Raw genomic sequence first — 26,462 nt, 5'->3', positions numbered from 1 at the left:
ACTGAGAAACTGACAGGACAGCTCTGTGCCTCAAGTCCTTCCTCTGCGAAACGAGGCTGCTGCTACCAGAACCTGGCCCACCGGGCTGTCGTGGGTGTCATCGGAGTCCTTTCTGGGTGAGTTAGTTATCACGCTGGGTGGCACAGAGAAGACGTGTGACAACTGCTGTCTTGCTGTTTAAAATTCTCTCCTGATTCCCTCCACCCAGCTGATCGTGGTACTTGTCTAAGTTTAACCTCAGCTGAAGGCGCCAGGATTCTCGCTCATCAAACACCTGCTGGTGTTTCCTGTCCTAACTGCAAACAGCAGGGAGCACTACTGAAAATATTTGTGCAGGAAACACCAAAAAGTTACAGAGGCGACAGTGATTAAGGCTCGGGACACACAAATGACTCGATGCCAGTTCCCGAACAGGTAACAGAAGCTCAAGGAAAAAGAGGGATTATTCTGCTACTTATTTTGATAATTGAATTCTTGACTTTGTTCAACTGAAAAAGAGTTCCTCCATACAAAATAGTGTTTGCATATTATGGTATATATAAGGTGCAAAAACTAATAAAACAAGCACCCAAGTGCTCACGATGCAGTTTAAACGAAGAAAACATAGCATTGCTGTTCAAGATCCTTGCGTGCTCCTCACGGAGTTTTGTGCTGACCTCTTCCAGGAAGTGTTAGCTGTATCTGAGCCTTCATTTGTCACATGCATTTTACATTCAGCTTATCAAATGCCTTGAAAACTCCAATTCATGTTGGATCTATAGATAAAATTTGGAAATGTTAGTTTTGTAACACTGTTCCATTATCCAGAACAATCGTCTCTTTTTATTGTTTATTTAGGTTTTTAATAAAGTTTTCTACTTTACTTAATCAAGCTCTTGCACATTTTTTTTCAGAAAAGAATTATTCCTGGTTACCTTATATTGTCTCACTGTTTTACAAAGTATCTTTTTAAAACTACATTTTCTAAATGTTTGTAACTATTGTGTAAAGATGTAATTGAGTTTTGTATAACTGAGCTTTAGCCAACAAATTTCTTAAAATTCATGATTAATTCTAATTACTTATCTGCATAATCTTTTGGGTTTTCTGGGTAGAAAATTATGTCATCTGAGATTAATGACTGTATTTTTAAAATTCCTTTCCAATATTCATAAGGGATTTCTTTTTCTTATTCTTTTTTCTTCCTTACTGTCTTTAAGGTGACCTCGAGTACAATGTTGAATAGCAGTAAATATAGTGGACTTCCTTATTCATGAATTTAAAGAAAATTATTTTAATCTTTCACTATTAGTATGTTTGCTGTATGTTTTTTTTTTTTTTTTTTTTTTTTTTTTTTTTTTGAGACAGAGTCTCACTCTGTTTCCCAGGCTAGAGTGCCGTGATGTCAGCCTAGCTCACAGCAACCTCAAACTCCTGGGCTCAAGCGATCCTCCTGCCTCAGCCTCCCGAGTAGCTGGGACTACAGGCACCCACCCCCACATCCAGCTAATTTTTTCTATTTTTAGTGGAAAGTCGGTCTTGCTTTTGCTCAGGCTAGTCCTGACCTCAAGCAATCCTCTTACCTTGGCCTCCGAGAGTGGCTAGGATTACAGGCGGGAGCCACTGTGCCTGGCCTGTATAATTTTTAGTTTTGTATTTTTATCAAATTAAGGAAGCTTTTTTCTATTTAATGGTTGATGTAATGACCTTACATGGTTGATGAATTTTATGAAATGCTTTTTCTACATATATTGAAATGATACAGTTTTTCTCCTTTAATTTGGTAATATGGTGAATTACATTAACAGATGTTTTTCTAATGTTGACCCAAACTCACATTCCTCTAATAATCTTAATTTGGTTGTGAAATTGTCGATATTTTATATATATTGCTGAATTTGTTTTGCTCATATGTTTGCAATATTGGTTTCTAATTTTTTTCTTATACTATTTGTCCTCTAGTTTTTAAATCAGAGTTGTATTAGCCTAATCAAATAAATGGGATATTTCGCTCTCTTTCTAATTCAAGAATAATTGGTGTAAAATTGGGATTATTTCTTCCTTGAGTGTAGGGTAGAATACATTTGTAGAAGTCATTGGGGCCTGCTATTTCCTTCATGGAAATCGTTTTCAATATTAATTAAATATATTTAAAGTTTATAGTATTACTGAGGTTTTCTACTTATTTTCTTACTACTTTTTTATAAGTCATATTTTTCTAGGTATCTGTCCATATCTCACTAGTTTTCAAATCAATTGACTTAAAAGGTTTTTAAAAAAATCTTTGCTGCATTTGCAATTATATCCTCAATTTATTCATCAAATTTTGGTTTTTTTAGCAAGTTTAAAGTTGTCCCTCCAAAACAATTTTTGACTTATCTGATTTTATAACTTGTTTTATGTATTTTATATTTGTTTTCTATTTCATTAATTTCCCCCTTTACATGTGTATGCTATAAATATCATAAGCGGACACATTGGGTGTAAAATATCTGAGAATCTTAATTCCTTACCTGAAATATTCAGGCCATTCACATTTCATTATGATCTCTGATAGGTCTGGACTTATTTCTATCATTCTATTTTATGATTTCTATTTTCCTTGCCTGCTCTAACTTTTCTCCACTTTTTTCTTGCAAAGATTGTTTTGTATTAACTGGTATTTCCCCTGTTATCATTACATTTCTTTTTCTTCTGTTGGTTTGAAAGTTATACAGTATTTTCTGGGTTACCCTAGGAATTATAATGCTCATAGGTAACTTTGTGAAATCTTAATTTAATCAATGTATTTATCCTTTTTCTATAGAATGCTTTAGCTACAAACAACTTAGCCAGACTTATAAGCTAGAGTTTCATGGTAAGTCAGTCTTATTTTTTAAATACCTACAAGTATTTTATTATTATTATAATTACATACTGATTCAGATTTAACCATATTTTTTTCACAATACTTTAAAGAATTTTTTTCATTGTTTTCTGGCTTTCAGGTGGTTAAGAAATCATTACTATTATTTTTCAGATCTGCTTAATCTGATGTTTAAGAATGTATTGAAGTAATACACCTGTTCAAGAAATATGTCAATTACATGGATTCATTTCAATAAATTACCCACCCAGTGAATTTTTTTTAATAGACTTTATTTTTTAGAGCAGTTTTAGGTTCATGGCAACATTGAGCAGTGGGCGCAGATATTTCCCATGTGCTGCTCCCACCCACGGGTGCCCGGCCTCCTCCGTAGCCCCCGCCAGAGTGGGGCGTCTGTTACACTAGATGAAGCTACATAGAACACATCAGTATTACTGAAAGTTCATAGGTCACATTAGGGTTCACTCTTGGGATTGTACATTCTATGAATGTTGACAAATATATAATGACATTTATCCACCATTGTAGTATCACACAGAATAGTTCCACTGCCCTAAAATCCTCTGCATCTCTGATGAAGGACGCTGATGATGGAGGAGGCTGTGCTTGCTTGGGGACAGGGCACACAGGGCAAATCTATGTACCTTCCTCTCAATTTTGCTGTGAACCTAACACTGCTCCAAAATTAAAGTCCATTTTGAAGGAATCCTCTGTGCCCTGCCCAGTCCTCCCTTCTCTGATCCCTGGCCACCACTGATCCTCTTATTGGTCTCCATAGTTTTCACCTTGTCCAGCGTGTCACATAGTAACATGTGGTGAATCTCACAGTATACAGCCTTTCAGATTGGCTTCTTTCACTTAGTAATATGCATTTGAGGTTGTTCCATGTCTTTTATGGCTTGATAGCTCATTTCTAATTACTATTGAACAATATTTCATTGTCTGGTTGGACCACAGTTTATTTATCCATTCACTCTGCTGAAGGACATCCTGGCTACTTCCAAGTTTCAGCAAGAATGAATAAAACTGCTACAAACACCTGTGTGTGGATTATCGTGTGGACGTAAATTTTCAACTTATTTGGGAAAAAAAAAAAAACCAAGGAATGAAATTGCCAGATCATATGGTAAGAGTGTGTTTCATTTTTATTTACTTATTTGTTTAATTTATTTTTTTAAATGATATCTTTATTCTAGCACAGTTTGTAGTGGGAGAAAGAGAAAAAAATGAAACAAATGAAATGAAACAAACTAAATACCAAGTGATGGAAGAAGAGCTAAGTGAAACGTGGTACATACACAGTACGTACTATTTTGCAACCATTAAAATTACAGATGGTCCCTGATTTACTATGCTTTCACTTAGGATTTTTCTTTTCCTTTCTTTCTTTTTTTTATTTCAGAATATTACAGGGGTACAAATGCTTTGGTTACATAAATTGCCTTTGCACCACCCAAGTCAGAGCTACAAGTGTGTCCATGCCCCAGACAGTGCACACTGCACCCGTTAGGTGTGACTTTACCCATCCCTTCCCCCCACCACCTGCCCGACACCCGATGAATGTTACTTCCATATGTGCACATAAGTGTTGCTCAATTAGTACCAAGTTAATGGTAGTACATGTGGTGCTTGTTTTTCCATTCTTGTGACACTTCACTTTGAAGAATGGGCTCCAGCTCCATCGAGGGTAATACAAGAGGTATTAGTTCACCATTTTTTGTGGCTGAGTAGTACTCCATGGTATACATATACCACATTTTATTAATCCACTCATGGATTGATGGGCACTTGGGTTGTTTCCACATATTTGCAATTATGACTTGTGCTGCTATAAACATTTGAATGCTGATGTCTTTTTTATAGAATGTCTTTTTTTACTTCATGCAGATAACCAGTAGTGGGATTGCTGGATCAAATGGTAGTTCTACTTTTAGTTTTTTGAGGTATCTCCATACTACTTTCCAGAGAGGTTGTACTAGTTTGCAGTCCCACCAGCAGCGTATGGCTGTTCCTAACTCTCTGCATCCATGCCAATATTTGTTGTTTTGGGAATTTTTGAGAAAAGCTGTTCTCATTGAAGTTAAGTGATATCTCCTTGAGGTTTTAATTTGCATTTCTCTGATGATTTAGAAATGTTGAGCATTTTGTCATATGTTTGTTGGCCTTTAGTCTGCTTCTTTTAAAAAGTTTCTGTTCATGTCCTTCGCTCACTTTTTGTTGGGGTTGCTTGATTTTTTCTTACTGATTTTCCTGAGCTCTATATAGATTCTAGTTATCAGCCCTTTATTGGATGTGTAGCATGCAAATATCTCCTCCCATTCTGTAGGTTGTCTGTTCGCTCTAATGATAGTTTCCTTGGCTATGCAGAGTTTTTTAATTTGATCAGGTCCCATTTATTTATTTTTGTTGTTGCTGTGATTGCCTTGGGGATCTTCTTCATAAATTCTTTGCCTAGACCAATGTCTATAAGAGTTTTTCCCACATTTGCTTCTAGAACTCTTATAGTTTCATGCCTTAGATTTAAGTCTGCTATCCATCATGAGTTGATTTTTGGGAGAAGTGAGAGGTGTGGATCCTGTTTCAGTCTTCTACATGTGGCCAACCAATTTTCCTAGCACCTTTTATTGAATAGGGATTCTTTCCCCCAGTGTATGTTTTTGTCTGCTTTGTCAAAGATTAGATGGCTATATGAGGATGGATTCATATCTGGGTTCTCAGTTCTGTTCCATCAGTCTATGTCTCTGTTCTTGTGCCAGTATCATGCTGTTTTAGTTACTATAGCCTTAGTATAGCTTGAAGTCTGGTAGAAGGATACCTCCCAATTTGTTCTTTTTGCTTAAGGTTTTTTTGGCTATACGGGATCTTTTCTGGTTCCATACGAAATATAGAATTATTTTTTTCTAGATCTGTAAAAAATGATGTTGGTATTTTAATAGGGATTGCATTGAATCTGTAGATCACTTTGAGTAGTAGAAGAAGGTGAAAGACCTCTAAAAGGAGACCTACAAAACACTGAGAAAGGAAATAGCAGAGGATGTAAACAGATGGAAAACCATACCGTGCTCATGGGTTGGCAGAATCAACATTGTTAAAATGTCTGTACTACCCCAAGAGTATGTTTTATTTTGTAAGAAATTGATTCTTTCCTTTCCTCCAGGTGGGTTGGGCTCTGATAAAACCCTAATAGTTGAGACTCTGGTAAAATAGTCTCCTGAGGGCAGAAGTTATTAAGAAGAATAGAAGTTCCTGGTGTACTTCAAAATGGTTCCTTTTCCTTTCCTCCTGATAGAAGTGTGAGGGGATTTTTCTCCGCTATTCACTGCGATAGACTGGTTGAGCTTCTGGAGTTAAAGCTCACAAAAGCATGGGGCCTTCCAATGACTGGATTCTGGAGTCTTTCTCTCTTAGCAGTGTCCACACTGAGCCTCTAGCAATTTACCACAGCTCAGGCTCTACTCTCCCACTGGCTCCTGCGGCAGCCTCTGCGGGGGGGTCGGTTGGGAGCTGCGACCCTCTGTATTCACCTGTTTCTCCAATTGCGGCAGCGGCTGGTCCTGTGATGTGAGTCCTCTGATGGGTCTGAGAAGAGCTGATTTTTCAGGTTCTTTAGCTTTTTGCTTGTTGCTAGAATGAGTGACAACTTCCCAGCTTCCTCATGGTAGACTGGAACCTGTAAGACTAGAGTTCTCTCCATCCAGTGAATTTTAAATTTCATATATTACATTTTTTTAAATTTCTTGAATTTCTATTTATTCATTTATTAAATTTTCTTGCTCAATTCCCAGTACATGTTTTATTGCCTCTGTTATTTGTTTAGACATCATAAGCCTACTCATTTTGTTTTCTAACTTAATGGTTCTGAAAATCTGAAATGTTCTTGGGTCTAATTCTATTTATTCTACTATCCTTGGATCCTTGCTCATGTATTCTTGTCATCTTGTGCCTTTTTAAAGAATTTTCATTGCACATCTATATTCATTGGAACTTTATTTGTGAGAATTTTTGAAACTTCAACTGAGTGTATATTCCTGCAGAGATGATTTGCTTTTAACTTCTGCCAGCCACATGGAATTCCTTCCACATTTGGGCAACCTTAATTTCTTCTCTTAGTATGTTTTTGGATCATGCAGGTACTATAATTTCAGACTTACAATTACTGCTAATAGCTGACTTATACTCATAAATTTTCAGAGAATTCTTCAACTACCCCATGCCTCCACCTCATCCCCAGAGCTGAGATTACTCAAGACAAATCTCCTTGCTGGGTGAGACTCATGAGGCAATATTTTTCCTAGTTCATCATTTCACAGAGGATGTGGTACATTAGGGCTCCTAGATTTCTGGATGGGTCTCCAATAGAACAACACTCCAGATATCTTTTCTTTTACCTCTCATGCGGCTTTTGAAATTACAGCTCTATTTTGCTGGAGATGGGCAGATGCCACACAGCAGCTGCTGGCGTTAGAGCTGCTGCTTCATTTTTGGCCTTTGAGAAGGAATTTTCCTCATTTTCTGTTAGATATATAATTTAGATATAGACTAAACATAATTTTAAAAAATATTTTGTACACCAATTTTAGATCTATTCTAGTGATCTAAATTTGTTTTTCAGATATGTAATGACACATTTAATGTGAAAGGAAAACTTGGCAATTTAATTTTGAGCTTGTACCTTCTTATTTATAGATTAAAAATAAAGCAGGTATTTAAACTGAGTAACTGCTGGATTTACTTATTCTTACGTGCAACAAACCTCAACTGAAATTTTGGAGGAAGTGTGTAGGGAGCAATGTGATTTTGTAATTGCAGGTGGAGTAGAGCTTATTTTTGCTTTGTTTTGTTTGTTTTATGTTCGCTTGTTTGGCTACTTGGAATTTGAACTCCCTGACCCTGTTGGGAACTTAGTCACTCTCAACGTCTTGCTGGGAGGGATTTATTTGCTGGTATGACACAGTGCCAGTGCCTGGCCGGCTGGATCTTCTGGTGACCAGCAGGGGGACAACAGGGTCCTCCCAGGACTGTTCGTATTGTAGGAGATCATCTATTGTTCTCCAGGATTTTGGCCTATTCTGCTTTTGCCTGTGTGCTTCAAGCCTGGTTCTCTAGCCATGCACGTGGCTTGGGAAGGCCATCCTGTCGATAAAGTCCTCTTCTCCTTAGTCAGTTTGTCTCTTTTAACTGAGGACACTCACTGATAAAAGCTGGCTCTCCAAATTTCTTCAGTTTCCATACTGACAAAACATTGAGACATTCTTCATCTTGGTGCAGAACAAATAAAGCTTTGTCTTTTAAGTTGTGTACCTGATTTCACACATGCTATATCTCCCTTATTTAACCACTAACTTTGTCATACATTGTGATGTTCTCCAGACACAGGGATGGCATGTTATAATATATATAATTCACAATATGTAATTATAATAATATCATGTGGATGAGAGGGACAGGTATGGTGACTTGGAGAAAAATTCCGTGTATGTGTGTTGGTCTGTTTGGGGATCATTACATACAGTATCTTCAATGGTAACATGATAGGTGAGTTTTGTTCTCTATTAAACAGATCTGTGTTTAAGGTGAGAAAACGATCTTTAACTTCATATGAATCTCGAAGAGCACAGCTACCCTTAGGAGAAACCCTAAGAACTCACTAGGAGCAGAAGATTTGAATGTTACCTGTCTGTTTCTAAAAGCTAATACACATCAGTGGGGAAAAAGGTCCCAAGAGAGGGAACATTGAGGGGATAGAACTATTGGTGCTTCACGTTCATCTGAGTTTTGATTCCATATTGTGAACCTAATGCTTCAATTTAACTCAATAAATATTTATTGGTTGCCTGATGTTGTGAGCGCCATAGTAAGGAAGACAGGAGTGATCCTTGCCGCCAAGCAGTGTATATTCAATTGAGTGAGCACTTAGGCCCTCATACGAGTACCTGCATGGCAGGGACTAGTCAGCGGAAACACAAAGATCAATAAGAAAAGGCATCATCTTTCAAAGAACATGCACACTAGAAGATGAAACAGACACCTAAACAAGATCTAGAATATAAAGCGACAGTATTGTCACAGACATGTCACAGCTAGGGGGCCATCTTTAGTTGCTGGATACCATTACTATGCAATGACAAGAGGACCAATAAAATAATCTCTCTTTCTTCAGCTGCCAAAGGAAACACTGGGTGTAGACTCTGCTTCCTTTCTCAGGCACACACTTCCTAGCTTGTTCATTCATTCATTCATTCATTCATGTGTTCGTTTAAGAACCATGTATTAAATGCTTACTAAATACCTTTTTCCTGCGAGTAAAATGGTGAACAATATAGGTATGCTGGATGGAATATATAGATTCTTTCAGGTTCTTAAGTGTGCTGTATTCTGTCCTATCTCAGAGCCTGTTCATAGGCTGCACCTCCTACTTACACAGTCTCTGTGCCTCACTGCTAATTTTACACCTAGACTTATGAAGCTTTTGTACACTGCTTCTATTCTTGTGTATAGCAAACTCCTTTTCATCCATCAAATCTTAGCACAAGCGAAACCATTCCTAATGGCTCATTGTGCCCTGTAAATTTCATTCACAACACTTGACACACCCTTCAGTTGTACATGTATGGATTCTTTTCTGTTCCTCCCCATGGACGGGTACTCCCTTACACTCCTCCTACCTGGAAAACAGTGCCTTCCACGGCATCAGTGTTCAAATAATATTTGTTCAGAGAATGAAGGTGACAGACAATCAGAATACATCATGCTACATGCTGTCCTGCAGGGGCCGTGGACGCACAGAGACAGGCCACCCAGCCCAGTCTTGGGAGATCAGTGATGTGGAAACTGAGAGCTAAGTGGTGACGTAGGCAGGAGAAGCCAGCGGAGGCGGGGAGAAAGGGAGACGGAAGTGTGTTCCAAGTAAAGGAAACAACCTGTAGAGAGGCCAGGAAGGGAGATGCTTGGAACATCATGGAACTCCACAGGACATACAACATTCAGTCACCCTGGGACACACCTGGGCACGTGTTTACATGCCCAGTGCAGAGCCCACATTCAGTCTGAGCACAGCGTAGAAGCAAATGTCCTAGGTCAGTGCCAGCAAAGTCACCTTCGCCTCCTGCAATGGCTGGTTCTGCTTTTCTATGACCGTCTCACCCTGTCAAGAAGAGGCAAAAGGCGGCAGCTGTGAAATTTCTGGCAAAGGTGCAAACCTGACTAGGCCTCTGCCCAGTGAGACAGCTAGGACACCCGCAGCCTGTCTCCAGTGTGACGTGATGGTGAAGCTGCCATAGAGTCTGTCCCCGGCACTTCACTCACTCTTGCAGGTAGACATCAATGCCCAAGTTGTGCAGCTCATGAACACGAATGGTGACTGTCCTTGGTCTCTATCTCCTCTTCTGTTGGAAATGCTGGGATTTATTTTCAACTTAATTCCTTTCATGTACCCATATATGTTGCTTCAGTTGTGTATGAAAATCAATGGGCTGGGCACGGTGGCTCACGCCTGTAATCCTAGCACTCTGGGAGGCCAAGGCGGGTGGATCGCTCAAGGTCAGGAGTTCGAGACCAGCCTGAGCAAGAACGAGACCCCGTCTCTACTAAAAATAGAAAGAAATTATATGGACAACTAAAAATATATATATAGAAAAATTAGCCGGGCATAGTGGCACATGCCTGTAGTCCCAGCTACTCGGGAGGCTGAGGCAGGAGGATCGCTTGAGCCCAGGAGTTTGAGGTTGCTGTGAGCTAGGCTGACACCACGGCACTCACTCTAGCCTGGGCAACAAAGTGAGACTCTGTCTCATTTTTTTAAAAAAAAAAAAAAAAAAAAGAAAATCAATGGTTCACATTTTTTTATTTCAGAATATTATGGGGGTACAAATGCTTTGGTTATATATATTGTATTTGCACCACCTGAGTCAGAGCTACAAGCATGCCCATCCACCAGACAGCATGCACTGCACACGTTAGGTGTGAATTTACCCATCCCCTCTCCTCCTCCCACCTGCCCAACATCTGTTATCCACTGTGAGTTGATTTTTGTGAGAGGTGAGAGGTGTGGATCCTGTTTCAGTCTTCTACATGAGGCTATCCAATTTTCCCAGCACCATTCATTGAATAGGGATTCTTTTCCCCAGTGTATGTTTTTGCCCGCTTTGTCAAAAATCAGATGACAATATCTAGGTTCTCAGTTGTGTTCCACTGGTCTGTGTCTCTGTTCTCGTGCCAGTACCATGCTGTTTTGTTTACTATAGTCTTATAGTATAGTTTGAAGTCTGGTGGATTGATGCCTCCCAATTTGTTCTTTTTGCTTAAGATTGCTTTTCCTATGTTGGGCCTTCTCTGGTTCCATATGGAGCGTAGAATTATTTTTTCTAGATCTGCAAAAAATCATGTTGAAATTTTAATAGAGATTGAATTGAATGTGTAGATGACTTCGGGTAGCATAGACATTTTAACGATATTGATCCTGCTGATCCATGAGCATAGTATGGAAACTCCTGATGTAAACCATACTATGTCACATGTTAATAGTGGCTTTTCATTTTGGATTTTATTTCTAAATTGAAGTATTGCATACATAGTACTTATAGTGTCATTTTTCTGTGGTCACACAACTTAAATCTTCCTGTCAACTTATTCTCTATAATAAATGTCTATGCTACAAGTCAGAAAACCTGTAATTGACTTGTATAGGCACAAAGTGATTTCCCAGTGATAGACAGCTGGGTTTTCAGTGCAGGTAGTGAATTTTTTTTACCTATTGCCAAGAGGTACTTTACCTGGTGTTCAGAAGTTTACATATATGTCTTCTATATGCATGTTGAATTTTCATTTTATTCTACAAAGGCAGGCAGGGTTGGGAGGTAGAATGAGTAGTTAGACGATCTGTTTTAAAATCTTATGCATGGTATAATCTTTGCCAGAGTGTATCTGCTGAGAGCCTTGGTTGCCTTCCTTGCAGAAGGGAACAGCAATCCTAACCTCATGAGTGTCATAAAGATGAAATGAAATACTAATTTAAAGCACAAGCTTTAATTAGTAAATGTACAACTAACTTGTTGCCTTCTTTATCTAGTTATTAATAACATTAATTAATCCATAAATAATTTACCAATATAGCATTCATTTTTGTCAAAATTTTTCATAAAATCATCTTAAGAACCTATTTACAGACTTTCTCTCTGTGGTTATGGCATTCCTCAGGCTCCTAAGTAGAAGCTCATTGTTTCAAAATAGACTCAGTCTCAAGTTCCCTGGAATAAAGTTCTCTACTTTGAATGTTTTTTGTACACTCCCACTTCTTTTTGGGCGCAGTTTGTCATTATTCATTTCCATGGCTTTAAAAACCAGATATTCAGAAACAGAATCTATTCTTCTGTATCACTTTTAACCTCACATTTCTTTAAGCCTAATCCCGGTTGGCAAATACATATACTATTGAAAAAGCAGGGCCGGGCGCGGTGGCTCATGCCTGTAATCCCAGCACTCTGGGAGGCCGAGGTGGAAGGATCACTTGAGCTCAGGAGTTTGAGACCAGCCTGAGCAAGAGCAAGACCCTGTCTCTACAGAAAATAGAAATATTAGCTGGGCGCGGTGGCACATGCCTATAGTCCCAGCTGCTCAGGAGACTGAGGCAAGGGAGATTGCTTGAGCCCAGGCGTTTGTGGGTGCAGTGAGCTATGGTCATGTCATTGCACTCCAGCCTGGGTGACAGAGCAAGACTCAAAAAAAAGGAGCATTATTCCTGAGAAAGGATACCTTATTTTAGTGTTATTCTTTTGCAGTTTATAGCAAATGGAAAAGATGTCTGGGGTCAGAAGACATTTATTTTAGATCCAGCCCTCTTCTTTAACCATCTCTAAAACCACAGGCACGTCCCTGCCCTCTCTAAAATTCAGTTTCTTTCTCTGTATATTTAGCACTCATGCAACTGTGTTAAACAAAATAATGTGTATCAGAACTTTATGACTCAGAATTCTCTACATAATAGTTTCTGTTATTATGAACATAAGAGTTATCCTATGTTGTTAGTATAAAAGTAGAAAAGAAATTAGTCTTTTGTTTGGTTAGAACATTGTTTCAACCAGAATTGGAAAGCAAGGCCAGTGAGCAATTTCTCACCAATTTTGCATTTTTTCTATTTTCCATTTGTATTTAGTTTTAATGGAACCTGGATATTGGATTTATTGGGGACAAGGTCAACCACAAGAACTCTGTAAGGCTAATTAAATTTATGACCAGCAGCTTCAATCTCTATTTCTTTTTGGCTTGTCTACCGTGGAATACTAGAGTTTTTAGGTGTACTTTCAACTCTCATATTTTTCCACCCTGGCACTTTAAGTGAAATAACATCTTTTCCTTTGTCCTCAGGTGAACCAAAAATTAACCTCTCCAGTTGGTAATTGAGAGCTGGTCCAACCAACTGGTCTGCTGAATGTCCAGGCTCAACTAGGGGTGTAGGAGGACCAGCATTAGGAGCAGGAGGTTCAATCCTGCAAGAGGATGTGGCTGGTGTCGGTAAAGATGATTGAACTTTATGGGGAATGTGTGGAGAACTAGAGTTTCTAAAGGTAGGATTGCTTTTGAAGATAATTTAACATTCTTCACATTTAATATTAAACTTCCTAGTTGGGGAGAGATAGACAAATATTTTACCAGTGGAAAGTACAAGAGAATATTGTTGAGACCACAAAATCATTGGGAAGATGCTTTGCTAAGCCTGTTTCAGGGTAGAAGCTGAACCTCCAGGGTTTTTCTGTGGGCTGAACTTTTTGGCTTGAGCCCAGGAGAATGATTTGCTTGTTACACTGGAAGAAAGAAGAGAAAAGCTGAAAAAAAGTGAAAGTGGAGATGGTAAAATAGAAAAAGAGCAACTTCTGCGTGATGCCTTTGGTCTTCCCTCATATTAATGAAACAGGTGACTAAATTCACAAAACACTTGAAGTCATTTTTGGGGGGTAACACATGGGCCCTGGGTTAGTCTAATGTGGGCCATTGGGGCATTGTGTACCAAGAAAAAAAATGAGTCGTAACTATGGAGAAATGAGTGTCTGAGAACTCACTGAAGTCACAGGCCAAGTTCTAGATTTCTCTATGGAAGGATGACTCACCAGGTAAAGGCCAAGGTGAGAATAACCAGCCACAGGGAGCCAGGGGACCCCAGGACAGCCTCTAAATGACAAGAGTAAAATATATCTCTGCTTACAGGTTGCAAGGCCCCATCTCTTCCCTTGAAGATAAGAAAATGGAGACCTAACTATCTAAGTGACCTGCTTCAAATCATAAAACTGCACTTCCGGTCTAGTAATACAACGGGGAAAGCAGAAGCCACTCACACACTCTGTCCAGTAAGTGTGGAGAGTCCTGCAGATGAAGGGGCCAGTCCCGTCCCGACTGGCTCACTAGGTCTGGGCCTCTCTCAGGACAGCGACCCAGAGTGGCTCTCAACCCTCACTTCAACTTGGGACTAATGTTTCCAACAACCCACTGTGATCTCAAAACACTGCACCTCGGACCCGTCATCCTTGGGGTATCCTTTCCCGTCCATCCCTTCCCTCTCTGTCCCTTATTGTTCTGAAGTTCCTCCAACCGCCTTCCTCTCTCCTCCAAGCCTTTCTACTGTCCCATCATAAGCCCCCTTTTGTGGTAAACCCGTGTTCCTGCATCATAGAACTCTTCACTGCATACTCCCGCTTTCTGCCGTAACCGACGGCTCTCCTCCCTTACACTGCTCCGTGCACCACGACCTGGCTTCTCCCCCTAATCATTCATTGGCACCGCTCTTACAAGAATGGTAACATTTGCAATACAAACTCACCATGATTCTACTCTTACCTGCATCATACCCGTCATAACAGAACTGAAGTCATAGGGCTGGCGTGAGCTTCAGATAGCATGTGCTTAGTTTTCAGTTGACCCTTGCTACTATTCTTATCATGTTATTTTTGTTGTTGACTTTTTCCTCCTTCTGTAAATGTTCTTTTTCCTGATTTTTGGAGCACCCTTCTTTTGGGATTTTCATTCTTCCCTGGATATTTTCTGTGTTTCCCTTGTGGCTCTTCTTCTTTTACCAGTCCTCGAAAAGTTAATGCTCTTTGGAGCTCTTCCTGAGCTGTAGTTATAAATGATATCTTCTTCTTCCACTTCAACTATTGCCTACCTGCTAGTTATTCTCTAGGCTTTACCTCCAGACTGTAACTCTACTGGGCTCCAGAACCGGAAGTAATGTCACTTGTCTATGTTTCCCGTCTCAGTGAATGACAACACCTGCCAGTTGCCCAAACCAAAGCCTGGGTACCATCAATGACTCTCTGCCACATTCAGTCAACACTTGGACAGACCAATTCTGTCTTCTACACACTTCTGGAATCTGTCTACTTTGCTTCAACCTCTGTGCACTGACATTTCAGGATTGCAATAGCCTTGTCTGTCTTTCCCACCAGCCTGCAAGCTCCCATTAATAGCGATTACGTTTTGTTTATTACATCTCAGGAAGCCAGCGCAGCATCCAGTCCATGGTACTCAAGGAATATTTTTTAGAAGAATAAGAATGGCAGTAAGAACACACTTGAAGTTTAGATGTGTTTTCTAATCACGCACCTCAGTAAAAGGAACACAATCCTAACTCAAGTTCCATGCCGTGGCAAGTCATTCTGCTTCTCAGCTGCCTAATCTGTAAACTAAAGAGGCTGGATGAAATAAATATACATCCTTAAGCTCTTTAGCTTTACCACTGTATTACTTTCTGAAAGTTCCCCCGTGAAAAATTCCAAATATTTCCACCAAAGAAACTTATTAAGCAAGAATCTAGAAGGATGGTTGTCTCTTGGCTGAGTCAACAAATGCTGTTTTCCTAGATCCAGTTGTAGGATACCTAATTCCAGATATTCTAGAGCACTTGCAGTTCAAGGATCAGCAAGGACCATTCTAGACAGGAGTCTAGACTATTCTAGAATAATCAGGACAATGTGTTTCTTTTGAATCCCTGTTTTATAGGTTTAATGTTGAGCCTATATCACAAGTTTCGTGTCTTCGCTTGAAAGCTACAGCAAATGTAAACTAGAGCAGCGACTCCAGGGTTAGACTACCTGGGCACAAAGCACTGCTCCTCCCATTACTTGCTGTGACTTTGCGGAAATCTTGATTTTCTCATCTGCAAATTGGAATAACCATAGTAACTAACTTAGAGTGTTTTGTGAAGATGAATGCATCAATACATGCAAAGTTATTAAAACAGTGTCTGGTATAGAGTACAAAGTCAATAAATGTTATCTATTATTGTTATTATCTTGTTACTATTTTAATTACTTTATTGTTGGCTTAACTTTCAATTAAGGGGATTTTCAAAATGAGAGGGTCTTTTGTCATCTGTGGTCTCTTTCCATTCACCTTCACAGAATAACCCCTTCATTGAACTACCGGATCTCCGTGTCTGACATTTCTAACTTTTTAACCATTTTGAGATGTTGTGCTATTTCAAAGAAAAGTAATAGGTGGAATTTTTAAGAGATAATATATTTAAATAATTATTTAAGTAACAGTTTAAGGCATATATAACCATCTACAAAGTACATTTTTGTATACTCTTCAAGGAATTTATATTATGTCTGCCATCTGTGAAATCATGCTGATGCTAAGGAGGACATCAAGACTGACTTCCAACTTGATCATTGTGGGTTTGTTCATTAATTAAACCACCCAGCAAAAATGTTTCCATCACTGACTATGTTTCGGATACTTGATAGGAAACTAAATTCAATCAGACATGGACACTACCATTAAATAGAAGCTCATCATAGAGACGAGAGTTATAAATAGCTGAAATCAGGCCAACAGTTGTAAGTGTTATTTAAGCAAGAAGTAGTGTTATGCCGTGAAAGAGTAGGGAAGGAAAAGTTGTTTTTTGATAGGGGCTTAGTTGCAATGATAGGGAGAAATATTTTAGTTAGATTTTTAAAGAATATTTAGGATTTGACATACGGAAATGGATGGGGAGAGATTAATGTGTACAAAGATACAAACATAAGAAAGTACAGAAAATATACATAGAACAAGGAGAGGTTCATTTCATCTTACATGTAGGGCATATAGTAGAGAACAATCAGAAAAAACGAGTGAAAGATAAACATTGGTATCAGATGGTGAAAGGCCTTGTGTACTAGGGAATAAGTTTGAGAAGTTCAGAGAAATAAAGTAGAGCGCTGGAGATATGTGTAGTTGAGTTTGAATCCGGTTTAGTTGGCAGCACCTGGCCGCAGGTGGTGGCAATAGGGCGGACGGGCGTGCCACAGCTGAGTCAAAGCAGGAGAAAATGGACAAATATCAAGCCCTTAGCAGCTTTAACAAGGACCTGCTGTTTTGTCTAAACATTCAACTGTGCAAAAAAAAATAAATGCTGCGAGCACAAATACCCCTTGCCCAGCTGTGCGTGCAAACCTGTTCACAAGAACGACAGAGGGTGAGAGTGTGATGAGGGTGGAGGAATGGAAAGGACTTCCGCCTTGCAAGTGGCCACCTGCCCTCGACGGACAGCGACTCATGCTTACTGGTAACTGAAGAAGGCTGATCTCACTTGTTTTTAATCCTGTCTGCCTCTGGCTATTTGAGGCAGATATATGAAAAATCTGGGCTGCTAAGGGCTGAAAACAGTAAATTGTTGCATGAGAAAACACTGTGGTCAACGATTATATATTCTTTTCAGGTGTTTGATATATATTCTTATATTTCTCAAGGAGTCTAAGGATTTGACAGAAAAAGCATTGTTACCATCTGGTCAACTAATGAATGAATTTAAAACCAAGCATTATAGATTTTAAATTAATGAATGTAGTATACAAATATTAATCGCATAGCATTTTCATAATCATATAACATTTCTTAAAATATAGTAACAGGAAGCATGTATTTATGGGGAAGAATATTCTGCTATCATGGCAAAGGATGGGCTACCCTTCTGGAGTACAGTTTGGTGAGATGGGCCGTATTGGGAAGTAAAGCTTAAATATCATAAAGGTTAAATCCTTATAGGCTCACTCAGTATTTCAATGATATGTACACATCCCCCAGCTCCTATTTCAAATATCTCATCAGCAAGAGTCTCAATCTACCACTGAGTGTTTCATAACTAGGTCCACTCAAAGATGGTGCTCCGGGCAGTTACTATTTTCCCCAGTAACTTCTGGAATAAAGCTCAGTTTTCTGAATTACAGGGGGAAAAAGAAAAAAATAAGAGAGAGGGACAAAGAAATCTAGCAGCGATTCTTTAAGATCTATCCCACAGTGGACTCTACGTGCTAAACAAAACTGAGATATGGTAGAAGTAGTTTCCTTGGCAACAATAGCTACAAAAGTGATTTTCAAAACTTGGAAAACTCTTTGGGCGTTTTATACTGTAGATATTCAAGTAGTCCCAGTAACAAAATCAAGAGTAAAATGATGAGGGAAATAAAGGAAGATTCAAGCCCCTAAATGTGGACAGTTTAGTTAAGGTAGGATAAACTGGGAGTGGAATGACAGGTTATGTGTTATAAAAAGCTGAAATGGGGAAGAAATGAATTATTTAGTTTGGTTCAAGGGAATAAAGTTAGATATGAAATTCAGAAAAGAAAATTTAGACTGTTAGGAGAAATATTCCAAAGAGACCAAAAAAATGAATTAGTAGTTGGGTTACTATATTCCAGAATAGTCTTTGAAAAGAAGTCAGGCAAAACTCCATCCTCTGGGACAACGGAAAAGCGATTCATTACAAAACACCAAAGGCAGTATTAGAGCAAACCCTATTCCAAAAAGAGCTGGAAGATGTACTCTCTTCCGGCCTCTCACTGTTATGATTCTTTGGCTCACATGATCTGGAATAATTTTTTAGAGAAAGGATAAAGAATGCGATTGTAACCTAATCCACAGGCTCTCTCTAAAGAGAAAGCAAATTATAAGGAGCTGGGTTTTCATTCTTAAAAACACAATGAGCTGGCTTGTGAAAAGTATACTTTTGAAAGTATGTTTTCTGAGTTTATTAAAGTGGTGAAGAGCCTGATGACTTTAAGGGGAGCACTCCCTTTTGGAGCAGAGGGGCTCTGGCACCCTGTTTGGAAACATGGCAGGGCCAGATGCAGCTCACGGCTGACAACTGCAGGTCAAGCATCTCAGCAAACCCCTGAGCACCTCTGAGGGCGTCTCAGGGGTCATGGCCGCTGGCTCTAGTTGAGAAGGTCTCCATTTATCCTAAATGCCCAGTGACACTGTACACAGGGGAGTCCTGCAGCAGGTCTGTACGTCCTCTCAGGGGACAGGGAAAATATGCCCGTGAACACCTTTCCACCAATAGTCTCCTAGTTTCCACTAAATACAGAAATACAGTTTCTAGTAACAGAGGAGCCATCACCTACAGACTAAATTACAATAACAGCTTGTGAGTTTCAAGTGCCTACAGTACCCTGTCTTCAATCTTCCTAACAACGCCATTGGCCAGATCTGCCAATCAGGAAACTGACTGCTCAGGGAAGTTCCTCTCCTCTCTCTTCATTTTCTTGTTTTATTTTTTTTTATTATTTTTTTTTTTATTTTTTTGTTTGTTTGGTCTAACTAAGCCTAAATGATAGGCTGTTCCCCTAACAAAACACAGGGATATTCACACTTTGCTTGTCATACATTCACACCATACAATAGGATTACCCCAGGGCATGTGCCTTAATTTAAACTTTTATTTTTCAATTCTAGAAAAATTCCATTTGACTAGTTTCTTTGTGACTGATTCTGCACTCTGTTCTTCTACCTCCAGTCACATATCAGCGAGAGGATGAGAACATGGTTTCTCTCTATTTTAAAAAGGTGTCGCTTCTGAAAATCTTTTTGCAGAGACTAGCAAACTGTAGGCACCCAAATAAATATTTCTTCCTCCCTCCTGCTCTTCCGAGCCCCTGAAATTTGAGCACCTAAATATTTGGGAAAATTCATGCAATTGATAGTACAATGGGAGACGGACGCATAAATAGGTATTTATAAAGTGTACAAGGGCAGGAGTAGACTCAGAGTGCTATGGGAGCCGGCCTGAAAGGAGTCACGGAGTATGAGTTAGAGTCACCCAGCAAAAGGGACAGGGAGTGCGGGCGGGCCGGGGGGACGTGGTCAGGAGGGTCCTGAGGGAGAGTGAGCCATGGAGACAAGAGCGTGTACAAAGTCCTAGGAGGCAGGGGCTGAGTCAGCGGGCAAACTGGCAGGACTGCAGATATTTCCCTGGGGTCAGGCTTTTGAGTTTTACCATGAGAGAATGTCAATGTGAAGAAGGTAACGGTGATGAATTATTGATGTTCACTGTAATTACAGATGCCGGAAAAGTAAACATTAAAACAATTTATGCAAAGTAGTTATATAAAAATTATATAAAAGTAGTGCTAATTATAGCTACTCATGATAACTTTTTATACTTTGTATCTAATTATAACAGAACATATATGTTAAGAGACCTGAAAGGGACCTTAAGGGTCATCTAAGCCAATTCGTCACTTTATAGATAAGGAAAATGAGACTCAATGGTATTCAGTGACAGTTTCAAGATTGTCCTGCTAGAAGCAGAGCAAGGATACTGGATTATTAAAAATGTGCTCTATTAACTTAGTTGTACTATAATTTTATTACAATAATAAACTCTGTATTTATGCTTATTTTCAAGAAGTAGTATTATTCATAGGGTATATTTACTTGTTCATCCTCAATTACTCTTTTTCTTCAATTGAAGTTTTCAGTACTTTGGTTATAAAATAATTGCTAGCTATGCAGCCTATTTTGTTTGCAGTTGTTCCTATTTTAGTTTTGTATGGGTGAATTTGGATAGCTGAAATAATTCCACTAAGTTTTCAATGAAAATGTGGACCATGAATTATCAAAATGAATCTCTCATATAGAATAGAGAGAATCCACAGAATGCGATTTTGAAATTAATCAGTCCATTGGAGGGCTTTAGTGTTTGTATTATTTAAGCGTTGTTGTTGGCAGATGTACTACAGTGTGCTTCAAACAGGACTCACGCTAATAGACAATAAGATTAACCATTTACTGAAATAGTAAAGATAGTCCTGCACTAGAGAGAACAAATGAGAATCTCAAGAGAAACCAAATGGGTATTATACAGGCCAATACCACAGTTTAATCCTCCTCCTCTTCAATCCCCAAATGCAAATGGAAAGTTGTTTTAAGGCAAAGTCTAATCTCTTTTGCATCTGTTCTCTAAAGCCTTGTGTTAGACAGATATCTCACTGCAGAGCTGGCATCCAAACAGGTTCAGGGAAATGCAAATCTAACACAGAATTAAAGCAAAGAATTCTGAAATTTGATTATGGTTTCCTCCTCTTTTTGTATTTCTGATTTCAATTTCCTGAATTGAAGCAAGACAGCACACTTCTCAATAGAGCCATGTACTGTCATGAGTGGACAATGTTACATATTCCCAAAAATCCATTTTCTCAGTGAAGGTATATTGGAAATCTAGAGAAAGGGGGCTCAGAGTCTGAGATACACAATCCCTGAATATCAGGTTCCTATCGTTGACTAGCCACGTACCACACTGTGTAGTTCCAAAGTTAACAGATGTGTACACGAGACAAAACAAGGTAAGAGTAACACTTAACGCTCCTTTGCTAGATGGGACATTACACCAAGTCCCAACTTAGTTTCCTGAAGAGCTTGGCCGGACCATGTAGAAACCTCTTTCTGCTTTGATAGAGATGCTTTTTACATAGAATCAAATTTCTTCCAGTGGAGTTCTTTGTATCTCTTCTAAGCTCACTCTGAATCCCGGCTTTTAACATTCCAACTGTGAGGGAAAGCTGGCCTAGAAAGAGAAATCAGTAGGAAGAGAGAAGCCCAAAGAAGCTGGGACAGAGATGCCAGGACTTGTCTCTAGTGTTCCTTCCTTCTAAGGCACTGGAGCTCTACCCTGCTGGAAGGGAGAGCATTCAAGGAGCCAGAAAGAAACATTTGTCTTCATCCAGGCTTACTTATATCTGTAGTGCGTGGTCAACAAAATGCCCTTGGCCCCCGCCATGATTATCCTTCAGGGCAAGAAACAGGAAGATCCTTGATCTCTTTCCCCTCAAGACTACTGGAGTACATGATGCGGTCAGCAAGGTAGGAATTAGTGGTCATCAAAATCTCCGACTTTCAACTTTGCTTTATCATAAGCAAGGTTCGCACAGAATCTCTCCACTGGCTCACATCTGGTGTGCGGGCCTGTAGATCACTCCTTCCCACCTACTTACTCCTGGAATTAGAAGCCTGGGTTCACAGCACATCAGAGTGGGAAGGGCCCTGGAAGGCAGTCTGACTTACTTGAATCGCTTTCACTCCGTTCCAGAAAGTTGGTGATCTTTCCGCATGAGCACTTCTTGAAGAGCGAAAGAAGACAGGGAAGATGGAAGGAAAAGAACATGTATAACAGATACTATATACTAGGCTCTATACCGAGATGTTGTACGTATTTTATCATCAAAACTCACATCAGTTCTGTGGGTTATCATTGTACTTAGTAAGAATTAACAGATAAGAAAAGTTCAACTTGCCGAGAGGCACAGGTGTAAGTAGTTATGCTAGGATTTGAGATCCAGTTTTTCTGGACCCCAAAACTCATCCATGTTCTCACAGCATCTTTTAAATTTTAATTAAAGGAACACCTTTAATTAATTAAAGGAACACAATTACTTGTCATATTTAAAGGTATTGTTGAAAAAGGGTAATGAGGCAATTTTGGTAAACACTGAAATGAACAGATTTGAATGCCGCATATATTTTTTAAAGCAGGAATAATAGTCTTCACTAGGTTTACATCCTCTGTGTTTCTCCCAAGGGTAATAAAAATATTTAACATCTGTTGACAGTTTATTAAGTACAAGGCATTGTTCTGGCGGATTTAAGAGTGTTATTTCATTTAGGTGAACTAATAGCTTTTGTAACAACCTGGATGGAGCTGGAGACCATTTTTCTAAGGGAAGTACGGCAAGAATAGAAAAACAAACACCACATGTACTCACTACTAAATTGGAATTGATCCATCAACGCTTATGTGCACATATGAAGTAAAACTCAACGGAAATGAAGCAGGTGGGAGTAGGGAGGAGGGGATGGTTAAATTCACACCTAATGGGTACAGTGAACACTATCTGGGTGATGGGCACACTTATTACTTTGACTCAAACTGAACGAAAGCAAATTATGTAACCAAAATGTTTGTACTCCTGGAATATTCTGAAATAAAATGTAAAAAATAGAATAAAATATTTAAAAAATGTTATTTCATTTAATATTCGCTATAGTTTTGTCATTAGGTCATGTCATCACAGATACAAAGATTGATTAACTTGTCTAGGATCACCCAGTTGATAAATGGTAAACCCATGATTTTTAACCTAGAGTGTGACCCAGGAGTCTAAACTCTTAGCCACCACCCCCTACTGATTCTCCGTATGGCATTCAATGTTCCCTTCACTTATTTACCATGAATGTTATGAAGAACTATTATACCATTCCTTAGGACAGCTCCAATGCCCAAGGAAATTCCAGAGGACATCTTGAAGGAAAGGAAATACCAATATATTCAATAGTATTCATATGGGATAGCAGGGACTATGTGATAGATGCTCATTATTTAATATTTTATTAAATGGCTGGCCATTTTGGACATATCTTATGCTGATAGTTATATTTTCAGAAGAGAAATATTATTGTGATAAACATTAAAAGGAGAATGTTTTATGTAATGATTATTTAAGGAAGCAAATAGTTTATTAGTCATCTATTCTTTATCCTATGATTAAGAACCTTTAATAAGAGTGGAGGCAAGCAGTGATTTAATTGGAACTTCTAAAAGATTATAATTTTTAACTAAAAAATTGATACAAGTTTATTTTATAAAGTTAATAAAAATCAGTCCTACTTCTACAATTCAAAGACAAATTTGTTTTTCTATTTTTGTAGAGACAGGGTCTCACTATGTTGCTCAGGCTGGTCTGGAACTCCTGGCCTCAAATGATCCTCCAGCCCTGGCCTCCCAAAGTGCTAGGATTACAGGTGTGAGCCACTGCACTAGGCTAAAGGCAAAACTTTACAACATCTGACCATTAAGTATAACACTCGCTGTAAGTATCCAGAGACAAATTTGAACCCAACTGTTTCAAATCTACTTTTATTTAAAATATAACTAATGATAATTATTCTTATAGCAATTATTTGTTGAGCTCTTGCTAGTTGCAAAGTACGATGAAAGTTGCTTTGAGAAAATTTCTATAAAGTTGATATTTTATCTCTGTTTTGCAGGTGAGAAACGAGGCCAAAGATTGTTTTGTTTTTTTAAAAATAAGTGAGAGAGTACAGCTGGGAATCAAGTTCAGATCTCTTTGAAAGAGCCCTTGAATTGGTCTACCTAAGAAAAGTCTATTACTTAAACTAGGTATTAGTGGGGATGGAGAGAAATTGTGTGTGTGTGTAGATAGATACATAGATGGATAGATGGATAGATAGATGGATGTATGGTTATATGGATAGATGGATGGATGGATAGATAGATGGATAGATGGATAGATAGATAGATGGATGGATGGATGGATAGCTAGATAGATGGATAAATAGATAGATGGATAGATAGATGGATGGATGGTTAGATGGATAGATGGATGGATGGATGGATGGATGGATAGATAGATGGATAAATAGATAGATAGATGGATAGATAGATGGATGGATGGGTGGATAGATGGATGGATGGATGGATGGATGGATAGCTAGATAGATAGATGGATAGATAGATGGATAGATGGATGGATGGATGGATGGATAGATAGATAGAGATATTTGAGAGCAACTTACAGAGGCTTCCAGGATTTAAGTGATCTAGTGAATAGGGATGAGGGAGAGAAAAGAGGTTGACTCAATTGGGGATAGGATGGAATAGATTTGGTAGTGGAAGGTGCTAAATTTAATTCCAAATACAGTGTGTTTGTGGTTTATGTGAAACCAGCTGGTGGAAGTGCCTAGTGGGCACTTGAAATGTGAATCTGGATTTAGGAGACTGGTGAGCGCTCAGCACATAAATGGTGGTAAAACCCATGAGTTCAGTTGCGAGAATCATGAGAAGTACAGGAAGAGAAAGGAAAGTCAGACTCTAACAAGGATGAACGCATTAGATGTTATACTTTCAAATAGAACACGTAGAACAATGGAACGACTGACAAGTAATGCTATCTATAGACAGTATAGATAATGTGCGAAGAGAAGTTTGTTACAATTCATGCTGCATAAAGATGTTACATAATTCTCTTATTCACAACAAAATATGCTAAGGAAATAAAACATATGGGGTTTCAATGTTCACATCCAATAAATCTTCAATAAAAGCATAAAAAGATAAAAGCTCAATATCTTTAATTCATTTTCAACAAACTATATATAATCGAAGTAAAAACTTTGGTCTAGTTACATCAACCATGGACAGGAAACACGACTTTTTTTCATTTCTGACCAACACTGAAGTGAGGTGAACCAAAAGAAAGAGGAAGCCAACTTCTAATATTTTTAGTTTTCAATGCAAATCATAAAATAACAGTAGACCCCTTGCTTGAGTCTAGCCTAATCTCCACACAGTTGCCAACAGTTGCCAGAGCTGTTCTTTTAAAACTGAGGTCAGATCTTCTCACTCCTCCTCTTCTCAGATCCCTTAGTGGCTCTTCTGGATTTATCCCAGTAAAAGCCCAAGTCTTGACATCTACCTGTGGGTCCCACCTGGTCGGTCTCCATTCCTGCCCTGCCTTCCTCTTTTGCTCTTCTTGTTCAACATGCTCCAGTCACAGACACCAGTTTGCTGCTCTCTGGAAAAAGCCAGGCGTGGCTTTGCCTGAGGGCCTTTCCCTCCGCTCTCTGTTGGGCTGGATTCTTCTCTCAAGGTGTCTGCTTGGCTGCCACCCCCACGTCTTCAAGGCTTTGCTCAAATGTCACCTTTTAGATAAGTATTACACCCTGTGTAATACTACACGTTGCACCCCCTGCCCCGCCATCTTCATCCCTAATTCTTCACCTTTTGGGGGGACCAATTACATTTTCTAATATACTATATAATTTACCTACAGTATTTCAGCAAATCTGAATCAGCGATTTTCGATGCGCGTTCAGGGTGCTATGGCCGTAGACCTGAATGGACCATTTTAAATTGTACTTTTATTTTATGTGCAACTAAGCAAGAAGAAAAGCTGCCAATCAAATTATGATGGACCATCAATTCTTAGATAAACCTAGATTTTATAGATGTTAAAATGTGAAAAAAAATTCATCTTGAACTTAATATAATGCGTATTTATTCTGTCTAGTTTTTTTTTCTCCATTTCCTATGCCAGAATGTAAGTCCGTAATGCCAGAGATCTTTGTATTCTTTTGTCCGCTGATATACACCAGGTGCTTAGATGATGCTTGGAAAGTAATAGGTTCTCGATAAATGTTTGTTAAATGAATTGTGAAGTTTAGCATTTAGAGAGAAGTAACCGTGGACTAAGTAAAGATCCAATCAAAGGAAGAATGGATGTCACCTATGGATTATAAACCGGGAGCAAAGCAGCTCAAAGATATTACTTCTGGACGAATCAGTGCATGA

This window comes from Eulemur rufifrons, chromosome 13, assembly GCF_041146395.1.
Source record: "Eulemur rufifrons isolate Redbay chromosome 13, OSU_ERuf_1, whole genome shotgun sequence".
Classification (NCBI taxonomy): Eukaryota; Metazoa; Chordata; class Mammalia; order Primates; family Lemuridae; genus Eulemur; species Eulemur rufifrons.
The sequence above is the reverse complement of the archived record's forward strand: the minus strand, read 5'-3'. Positions refer to the sequence as shown.